The sequence below is a fragment of the Patella vulgata genome, chromosome 3 (genome assembly GCF_932274485.2).
Source record: "Patella vulgata chromosome 3, xgPatVulg1.2, whole genome shotgun sequence".
NCBI lineage: Eukaryota > Metazoa > Mollusca > Gastropoda > Patellidae > Patella > Patella vulgata.
The window spans coordinates 33,929,280-33,940,176 of NC_065881.2; the positions used below are offsets into that span (position 1 = coordinate 33,929,280).

The following is a 10,897-nucleotide window of genomic DNA, read 5'->3' on the forward strand; positions in this document are numbered from 1 at the left end:
ACAACTCTTGTCGACTGCTGTGGGCATATGTTTAGTTGCCTGGCAACCTATCTTTTCAAATAAATAAAGTCCAGTTTGTTTTAAAGACCTGTAAGCTTGGGGGGATTGAATGTGTAAAAGAATAGCCAATCTAATTATCATTGGGTGCCATCTTTTCCCAGAAGACTTTCTGTTAAAAAAAAATTTTGTTCCTTCCAAAACAAGTCAAGAAAAAGGCTTGTAATTGTTTCTTTATCCATGATATCTAACAGGCTTTTATGCAATTGTTCAGAAACTTCTTCGCTTTCATTTCTTAATCTTTTTTTGATGGTCTTTAATTCTTTTTCTAATCTACTATTTTTTACTCTGATATCTTTTAATGCTTTTGATAATTTTTCTTTCGAAGTTTTTGCTAACGGTGTATTCTTGTTTAAATTAATTGTTCTTTTTCTAGCAATGTCTAATCTGTTTTTTTTTTTGTTTAAGAATATTCTTTGGGTTTTTTTACATTCTGTGCAGACTGGCCCAATAACAAGACATTTAACCATAGTCTGCATAGAATTTATATGTTGCTTGATCACGACCTCTGATACATCTATTATTAGATCTTTTTCAACTACACCCATGCACGGTTTTATCATAGTAATCTTCTCAATAATTCTTTTTATATCTTCAGATTTTGTGATAATAGATGGTTCATTAATATGAATAGTTTTAAGGTTCATACCTTCTATAAATAGCTGGTACTCCATTCCATTATCTATTTTCACACAATGTGATATTATCACAATGATATCTAAAAAAAACAACATTAAGTTAAATATATTACTGCTGTACATCTGTCAACTATTTTGTTAGATCTACTTTAGATGTACATTGATACTTTTGGTTCACAACAGGTTCAAACATAAAGCTTTAACGTCAAAGAAAAAAAAGGAAATATACCTTCATATCTGTATGCCTGTATTTAACAACATCTACTTCATTTTCATGTTGCGTAACAAACCAACCCCTTATGGTACGAAGTGTATCCAGAACAATCCATTTTGTGATAACTGTCTGAGTTGATTCTTTAAATTCTTCAGGTTCAGTTGTCAAACTTATCCCTTTAAGCTACAATTAAAGGAGCCACATCTTTAACTCAATATCATCCACAGGCTTTGACCTATTGGTCAATTTAAATCAACATTGATGTTGTTATCTTACCGTGAAAAGTTGGGCTTCTGATATCCAATATCTAAGACAAAATAAAAATTATAAAATTGGTAGACAAATTGCATGTGCATGTGCAGTTTTTAAGGATAGTCCAGTTTTTAAGGATAGTCCAGTTTAAAGTATGTGTTAACGTTGTTGAAAGAATATGCTTATCAAGTGAAATATCAATAATATCCCACTCGTTAATTATCAATAATATCCCACTGGCTTATGATGTCATAGTTATTAAGTATAACGTATCACACATCCTATGACTTCTTGTACCAGTAGTTATGAATTGTAATTTACATGTTGAATACCTTGAAATGAGTACAAAAAAACTATATATACGGTATCTTAACCCTTGTCAGTGCAACCGAACACAATTTGGCGACCTATTCGGCTAGCGACCTATTCGACCGATCCAGCTGGCAACCTGTTCGTTGGCAACCTATTCAGAATAAATTCAACAGTCGCCCAAACTCAACTATTTTTATCAACCAATCAAATCCAACGTTACGTCCATCAAATGAAAGTAGAATACATGTATATTATTATTTATCCATTCCTTTAGCTCAGAATAGAGATGTAATTTCGCATTATCTTACAAAATTCTGGACATCCAACTAAATATATTCCGAAAGGTAATTAAATAAGTTTTCCAAATATTATTATTAAAAGTCGGCACAGTCATATTAAAGGGGTGCACTCACATCCTAAACATGGCCAATTTTGAAAAAAAAATTAAAGGGAAAGACCGTTAATATCCCGTGTCAAAATTCGGACCATCCTACTAAATTCTGTGGATCAAACTAAATATATTATAAAAGGTAATTGAATAAGCTTTCCAAATATTATTAGTAAAAGTTGGCTATGTTCAGGTTGAGAACGCACCCCTTTAATATGATTGTGCCAACTTTTACTAATAATATTTGGAAAGCTTATTCAATTACCGTTCAGGATATATATAGCTGGATGCTCAGAATTTTGTACGATGGTCCGAATTTTGACTCGGAATATTACCGTTCTTTCACTTTAAAATATTGAAAAATTGTCGACGTTTAGGATGAGAGCGCACCCCTTTAATATGATTGTGCCATATTTTACTAAGTATATTTGGAAAGCTTATTTAATCACCTTTTAGAATATATATAGCTGGATGCTCAGAATTTTGTACGGTGGTCCGAATTTTGACTCGGAATATTACCGTTCTTTCACTTTAAAAATATTGAAAAATAGACGACGTTTAGGATGAGAGCGCACCCCTTTAATATGATTGTGCTAACTTGTACTAATAATATTTAGAAAGCTTATTCAATTATCTTTCAGAATATATATAGCTGGATGCTCAGAATTTTGTACGATGATCCGAATTTCGACTTCGAAAAAAATACCGGCCTACCTTTGCATTTAGAATATTGAAAAATTGATTATGTTCAGGATGAGAGCACTCCACTTTAATATGATTGTGCCAACTTATACTAATAATATTTGGAAAGCTTATTCAATTACCTTTCAGAATATAGGTGGATGCTCAGAATTTTGTACGATGGCCCGAATTTTGACTCGGAATATTACCGTTCTTTCACTTTAAAATATTGAAACATTGTCGACGTTTAGGATGGGAGCGCACCCCTTTAATATGATTGTGCCATATTTTACTAAGTATATTTGGAAAGCTTATTTAATCACCTTTTAGAATATATATAGCTGGATGCTCAGAATTTTGTACGATGGTCCGAATTTTGACTCGGAATATTACCGTTCTTTCACTTTCAAATATTGAATAATTGCCGACGTTTAGGATTAGAGCGCACCCCTTTAATATGATTGTGCCAAGTTTTAATAATATTATTTAGAAAGCTTATTCAATTATCTTTCAGAATATATATAGCTGGATGCTCAGAATTTTGTACGATGATCCGAATTTCGACTTCGAAAAAAATACCGGACTATCTTTGCATTTAGAATATTGAAAAATTGATTATGTTCAGGTTGAGAGCGCGCCCTTTTAATGTGATTGTGCCAACTTGCACTAATAATATTTGGAAAGCTTATTCAATTACCTTTCAGAATATATTTGGATGCTCAGAATTTTGTACGATGGTCCGAATTTTGACTCGGAATATTACCGTTCTTTCACTTTAAAATATTGAAAAATTGTCGACGTTTAGGATGAGAGCGCACCCCTTTAATATGATTGTGCCATATTTTACTAAGTATATTTGGAAAGCTTATTTAATCACCTTTTAGAATATATATAGCTGGATGCTCAGAACTTTGTACGATGGTCCGAATTTTAACTCGGAATATTACCGTTCTTTCACTTTAAAATATTGAAAAATTGGCGACGTTTAGGATGAGAGCGCACCCCTTTAATATGATTGTGCCATATTTTACTAAGTATATTTGGAAAGCTTATTTAATCACCTTTTAGAATATATATAGCTGGATGCTCAGAATTTTGTACGATGGTCCGAATTTTGACTCGGAATATTACCGTTCTTTCACTTTAAAATATTGAAAAATTGGCGACGTTTAGGATTAGCGCGCACCCCTTTAATATGGTTGTGCCAACTTTTACTAATAATATTTGGAAAGCTTATTCAATTACCTTTCAGAATATGTATAGCTGGATGCTCAGAATTGTGTACGATGGTTCTAATTTTGACTCGGAATATTACCGTTCTTTCACTTTAAAAATATTGAAAAATAGACGACGTTTAGGATGAGAGCGCACCCCTTTAATATGATTGTGCCAACTTTTACTAATAATATTTAGAAAGCCTATTCAATATCCTTTCAGAATATATATAGCACAATGCTCAGAATTTTGTACGATGGCCTGAATTTTGACCTCAAAAAAAATACCGGCCTATCTTTGCATTTAGAATATTGACAAATTGATTATGTTCAGATTGAGAGCGCGCCCCTTTAATATGATTGTGCCAACTTTTACTAATAATATTTGGAAAGCTTATTCAATTACCTTTTAGAATATATATAGCTAGATGCTCAGAATTGTGTACGATGGTCCGAATTTTGACTCGGAATATTACCGTTCTTTCACTTTAAAAATATTGAAAAATGGACGACGTTTAGGATGAGAGCGCACCCCTTTAATATGATTGTGCCAACTTTTACTAATAATATTTAGAAAGCTTATTCAATTACCTTTCAGAATATATATAGCCGGATGCTCAGAATTTTGTACGATGATCCGAATTTTGACTCGGAATATTACCGTTCTTTCACTTTAAAATATTGAAAAATGGGCTATGTTCAGGTTGAGAGCGCACCCCTTTAATATGATTGTGCCAACTTTTACTAATAAGATTTGGAAAGCCTATTCAATTACCTTTTAGGATATATTTAGTTGGATCATCAGAATTTTGTACGATGGTCCGAATTTAGACACGGGATATTAACATTAACAGTCTTTCCGTTTAAATTTTTTTTCAAAATTGGCCATGTTTAGGATGAGAGTGCATCCCTTTAATATGACTGTGCCAACTTTTACTAATAATATTTGGAAAGATTATTTATTTACCTTTCGGAATACATTTAGTTGGATGTCCAGAATTTTGTAAGATAATGCGAAAATACATCTCTATTCTGAGCTAAAGGAATGGGTAAATAATTAAATATTCTACTTTCATTTGATAGACGTAACGTTGGATTTGATTGGTTGATAAAAATAGATGAGTTTGGGCGACTGTTGAATTTATTCTGAATAGGTTGCCAACGAACAGGTTGCCAGCTGGATCGGTCGAATAGGTCGCTAGCCGAATAGGTCACCAAATTGTGTTCAGTGTCAGTGCACGTGGGGTCTCCGTGGACCCCATGCATATGTTTTATTGTGTTTTGAAATAACTACTGGTCACTGCTTTCTGAAATTTAGTGACTTTGTCTCCTATACATTTTTACACGTAGCGATCGAGTTCGGTATCCATCTGCTTCCCACATGCCGAGTTATGTTACATGCAAATCAGGCCCAACGCTTGAAGGGAACAACGGGTCCAATAGGGCCGATAAGTAAATCCCGCAAAATTGCGAGATTTCACGAGAAATTGAACTTCCGGTGACATGTGTCAAAATCACGCGATTTTTTTAGCCTGATAATGCAATGGTGAAAGCAAGCGAGTGAATCGGGTTATATATTTATTTATTTGTGCCTTACTCCAAACAATGTTGTGATCTTCGCTCACCAGTAATTATTTATACGAAAAACAATGTCATAAAATATGCAAAAGGGAGAGTTGTGGAGATTTATTAGCTGTAAAAATGACGAAGCGACGATCGACTGACTGCCGTCTGCCTGCACGATTAAACTCGTTGAGTCCTGCAAGCAGGTATGTTGAAAATCCTTTATCATTAGTATTAGTATTAGGCCTATAATTTGTACAATCTAGTCATCGTTCCATTTATTTGAGAAAATATAAATCAAGCGATTGAATAATAATAATGTAGTGACTGGTTAATATATAAAGTTCAATACCGGGGACAATTGTCAGCAAAACAGTACTGGCACTGGGCTTGGGCTGTCACATCGAGCGGCTTACGCTTACATACCAAGCACTATTGTTTACTGTATTCATTCACGCATAATATATTACGGATTGTCTTTTGACTTGGAATAGTCATACACACATTCATCCACTTCCCAAACCACTGAACTTCGAAAAGTGTTTCTAAGTAATATATTGAAGTGAGCACCCTTATAGTTATACTCTTATTATTTTACAAAGTTTTGGAATTAATAAAAAGGCAAAATAAGATGTAGATTTAGCTGAGTATTTTGTTTTTAAATTAAATTTAATTTAAATAATTTTAACCAATTGGAGAATAATGTGCAGCTAAGCAGAATATCAGTGGAATTTGGAATATTATTTCTTTGTGAGAAGAATAACATTATAATGAATATCAGATTGGTGTCATGAAAGGGGTGGATTTGTACATAAATTAGGGCCTTTTTGGGAAAATACAAAGATGCTGGTTGAAGCCTAAAGGAACTCTTTAAAAACCTTTATCAAAGTCTTGTGCAAATTCGAACTACCTGAACTGGTGGTACTTTCTTGGCATTGAGTTTGATTTGATTATAAACCCATCTGTAAAGTCATAGCCTATGAAATCTGAGAACTGCCTTTAATTTAGGCATAACTTATAACAAAAACTGAATTTTTATTAATTCAGGTGTAAAAATTATTTGTGGACACTGAAATTGCCTGAAGAAACATTATATTATGTTCAAACATACTAATAATTAATGTATTTTTTTTTCCAGCCAACCAATATAGAAGCCTCTGTATTTACTTTTATGAAGAACTTTCATTTGATGACCACAGGGATTTTTAAACCGATAAATTTCTAACATGGAAGGACAATGTAAATATTATGCTTAAATAACCACCGGCACTGAGCGATTGATTCATCCATAAATCCTAATTTAAAAAAAGTTGTTTACATTGAACAATAACCAGGCTTGTAATGTGAGCGCCTGAATGACTTTGAAATGCATATTTCTTGTAAAGAAATCTTGTAAAGGATTGGAATACATTTAAATCTCAACTGTACATTAGCCACTTTTAGTTACACATTTGTTTTGAAATAATTTCAATAAATATATTAAATGAAATCTTTGGATTATTGTAATATATTACTATCTAACTGAATATTCGGGGAATGTACTAGGTATATAGATTATCTACGGTACTAATGAAATTATGAATTTTCCTCACTCAATGAAATGAACCTGTATTCAGTAAACTGCAAATATTATCGATTTTGAATTGAATTTGACTCCCCCCACCCCCCTTTATGATGGCATAAAACCATTTATTGTAACTTTTATACAGGTATCCTGTGAAATCTCAGAATTTTCCTTTAATTTAAAGAACATTTCTTTTTGCCTTCAAATGTAGGTAAGACTTGCATGTAGTACATGAGCAAATTTTCAAGGTCACAAAAAGTTTAGCTTTACACAGTTTGAACTATAAGTATAAGGATAGATCAGGATAGTGATGTCTTTGGATCACGTGGCTAAGACGCTGGCTCGCTAGCCTGGAGGTCGGGTGTTCGATCCCTGCATTGGCCGAGAAAGTTCATCGTGATTTTCCGGCGTGGTTCCCCCTTATCAGTGATGCCGGACGGAGGGCCTGACAAGGACAGCTGTCTAGTCCTTCGAATGACACGTAAAACCGAGGTCCCGTGTATACATTAGAATGCATGTAAAAGATCCCTTGGCAGTTGGAATTCGATATAAGACTAAGAGTAGGCGATAGTGCCACTGCCCGGGCAAAATTTCCCTCATAGCACACTGTATGGCGTATGCCAGTCTTCATTAGCCCAGCATAGGAGAAGAATAGGATGTTAAACCCCATTTCATTCCATTCATTTGGATTTTGTGGGTCTATTATATTGTAAAAGTAAATCCACAACTATTCACATTTCAAATTTATTATTTCCATTAAAAAACAAAATTATTTCGTTCTGATTCGCACATTGACAAATGTTCTTGGTAGTCTATGACAAATGAACTTGATGCCAATCCAAACTTGATATCTAATTCACTCTCTATTTTAAAATAGTCTTCTTTTCAAACATCAGTTGTCTTGTAACTTCTATAATATACTATTCAAAAAAAGTAGGGGATATTTGATTTTGGGGGCATAATACTAAAATATGCAAATGACTACGAAAAAAGTCACTATAGAACCTAACAGAAGAAACATTTCCAGTTACATGTGACGCCCAAACGCACCAATAGCTACCGCATGGAATGCAGGTGATGCTTGGGATCATCATGGGGGTCCAACCCAAGATTTGCACGACTCTGACTTTGAATGTTACAGTCATTGTGGCATTGAATTCCAGGGTGGAAACATCAGTTTAATTGTTTTAGTGACCAGAAAACAAATTTTGATATGCGTCGGCTTACCCAGATCGGCACAACACAGGCGGTTGTGGCGCGGACGATGAATGTTTCTCAGTCTGTCATAAGCAGGCTATGGTCCAGATACCGTGATACACAATCTGTACAGGACAGACCACGCTCAGGTCGACCAAGGGCGACAACTCAAGCCCAGGATCGATTTATCCGTACCTTGGCCTTGAGAAATCGTGTCATCACAGCAAATCAGATCAGCGCTCGTCTTCAAACAGACACTGGTGTGAGAGTGAGTGGCCAGACGATTCGGAATCGACTGCATAGGGGTCACCTTCGCGCCCGACGTCCTCGCGTGATCCCTTGTTTGAGAGATCATCACATTCAGGCAAGACGTCGTTGGTGTAGGGATCGTCAACACTGGGATAATCGACGCTGGAGCAATGTGATGTTTTCAGATGAGTCAAGGTTCACGGTTGATTTTTTGGACAGACGTAGGAGGGTGTGGCGTCGTCGAAACGAGTGCTTCCAAGACGTTAACGTCATCAGACATGATCGATTTGGGGGTGGTTCTGTTATGGTGTGGGGAGGCATCACTGTTGCTGGAAGAACGGCTTTACATGTTGTTGCAGGGCGTGTTACAGGCCAGTGCTACCGGGACAACATCTTGGCAGTCCATGTTGTGCCGTTCGCACGACGTCATGGCCGCCGTTTCATCTTCCAGGATGACAACGCAAGATGTCACAGGGCCAGGATCGTTACAGGTTACCTCCAACAACAGAACATCACCTTGGCCAGCACTGAGTCCCGACCTCTCCCCCATCGAGCATGTCTGGGACATGCTTGGACAGAGGTTACGTCAACGTCAACAACGTCCTGCCAATGTACAAGAACTTGCTGCTGCGTTGCAACAGGAATGGGACAATCTGGACCAAAATGACCTTAGACGTCTCATTAGGAGTATGCCACGTCGGATCAATGCTTGTTTGGCAAACAGAGGAGGATTTACCCGTTACTGACTTGGTTGTGATGCTGTGGTAACTTTGCTGTTTGACCCCGGGTATCATTTTACCCTTATAATGGTCAGTCTGTGCCTTACTTAGTCTAACGATCATTTGGAATAAATCGATGAATGTGAACTTCATTTCATTTTGTCATTTGTTTCTTCGTCAGTTTCATTAGGTGACTTTAATAACACTTAAAAATCAAATATCCCCTACTTTTTTTGAATAGTATATATAAAATCACCCGGTCTGCTAAATAAGCGACCGTGATATCCATAAAATCCACTGGTAAGCCAGACAGGCGACCATTTCTAATCTGCATTAAAACACACCCCACTTCAGCTAATCAACCCTCTTATATAGGCCAACAGCACGTGCACTCCAAGATTATACAAGAGTTTGGGCGATCCATATAGGTAGTCGAGTTTAGGCAACCCATCAATGTGGTTGAGTTTGGGAGAGCCAAACCTACTCTGAACGTTGAAAACCTGTCAAGTTACGAAATCACTACAGTACTTCACATTGAGTTTTTTTTTATTTTAAAACACAAATAGGCCTACTAATAACATATTTTCCAAATTGGCATTACCGGTACTTTTAATTATAACCCATGTGAATAATTCTTTTAACTTTATATAACAATCAAGACATTAAAATTTAAATTTCACGAAGCACTAAATGTGCAGGCGGAGGAATAATGTACTGGTAATGGGGTTTGTTTGTAAACAAATCTTACTCAGACCGCTACCTTTCGAAAAAGGCTAAAACTGCAAAACCAAGGCTTGGTCCGTAGGGGCTACTATTTCGAGATTAAAATGAAATATTTTATTAAGATATATGTTTAAATAATTGATTTACATACCTTGATAAACAAACTAAAATATCTGTTATTTTTCTTTTGTAAAACAAAAGTAATTGGTGCCGCAAACACATCATTGATTCACATTATTCAATGCCTTGCGAAGCATCGTATTTTCCGCCATGCGCGGTGCATGTCACCGGAAGTAGATTACCGAAGAAATCGTCGCGAGACTTAGCGGACCTATCGGACCCCTAACTTACAACTCACAGTAGTGATTTTGCTAATGTGTTTTCTGCCCGATACCATATTGGGTATGCCAGAGTATTCTCTCTTTTAACATCTGCATGTTACAAATACCAAATTAAATGATGAATTCCAAATATTCAATGATTTGTGTATCAAGCGTGAATTGCCATTTAACCTCTTTATCACATAGTACACAAAGTAGCAATTTTGTTAGAATTAATAAATCTTTTCCAAATGTCACTAAAATGTTTTTGTGTAATAATTTAGTTGTTTTTCAGTTGTCAAATATGAATGCAAATAAAGACTAAACCACTGCCATTTAATTCAAATATCTGTACGTAAAAACTTTGAATTATAACTGGGGTCCATATGGACCCCTTGATACCTGCTATGTGATTCTCACAACGTGAACCCACGTATATAAATCGTATAAATAAAATATTCGGAAAATAAGCTAAGGCGTATGCAAAAGAAGGTGTTGGACACTATTCGTGAAAAAATGGAATTGACATGTTGTTATTTGTATTAATGTATAAATAAAATATTAAAAATTCATGTAATACCGGTTTTTAAATTTGTGGGATGAAATGACCCGATATAAGTGGGATGAAAGGACCCGTGTAAATTTGGGATGAAACAGCCCGAGATAAACTGGTAGTGGGATGAAACGACCTGCTCCCTATTTCGTAAACGCTGATAAACAATATTATATGTAACGAAGTGTATATTTTGCCGTCTGGCGGTTCTTTACTTTATTTACTATTTAGCCGTACTTTCGTTCGACATGCG

The 10,897-nt window shown here is 35.5% G+C and overlaps 2 long non-coding RNA genes across 2 annotated transcripts in view; one reads left to right on the forward strand and one right to left on the reverse strand.

Annotated features, from left to right (window-relative positions):
* Positions 1–10,071, reverse strand: part of LOC126816739 (uncharacterized) — a 166,324-nt gene extending 156,253 nt beyond the window's left edge. Inside the window, exon 1 of the long non-coding RNA XR_007678550.2 lies at positions 9,923–10,071. This is a non-coding gene — a long non-coding RNA (uncharacterized LOC126816739). The remainder of the gene's footprint in view (positions 1–9,922) is intronic.
* On the forward strand, positions 4,923–6,808 carry LOC130012299 (uncharacterized). Its single transcript, XR_008787716.1, has 2 exons — positions 4,923–5,525; positions 6,458–6,808. It is a non-coding gene; the product is annotated as an uncharacterized LOC130012299 (long non-coding RNA).
* Positions 10,072–10,897: the final 826 nt, after the last annotated feature.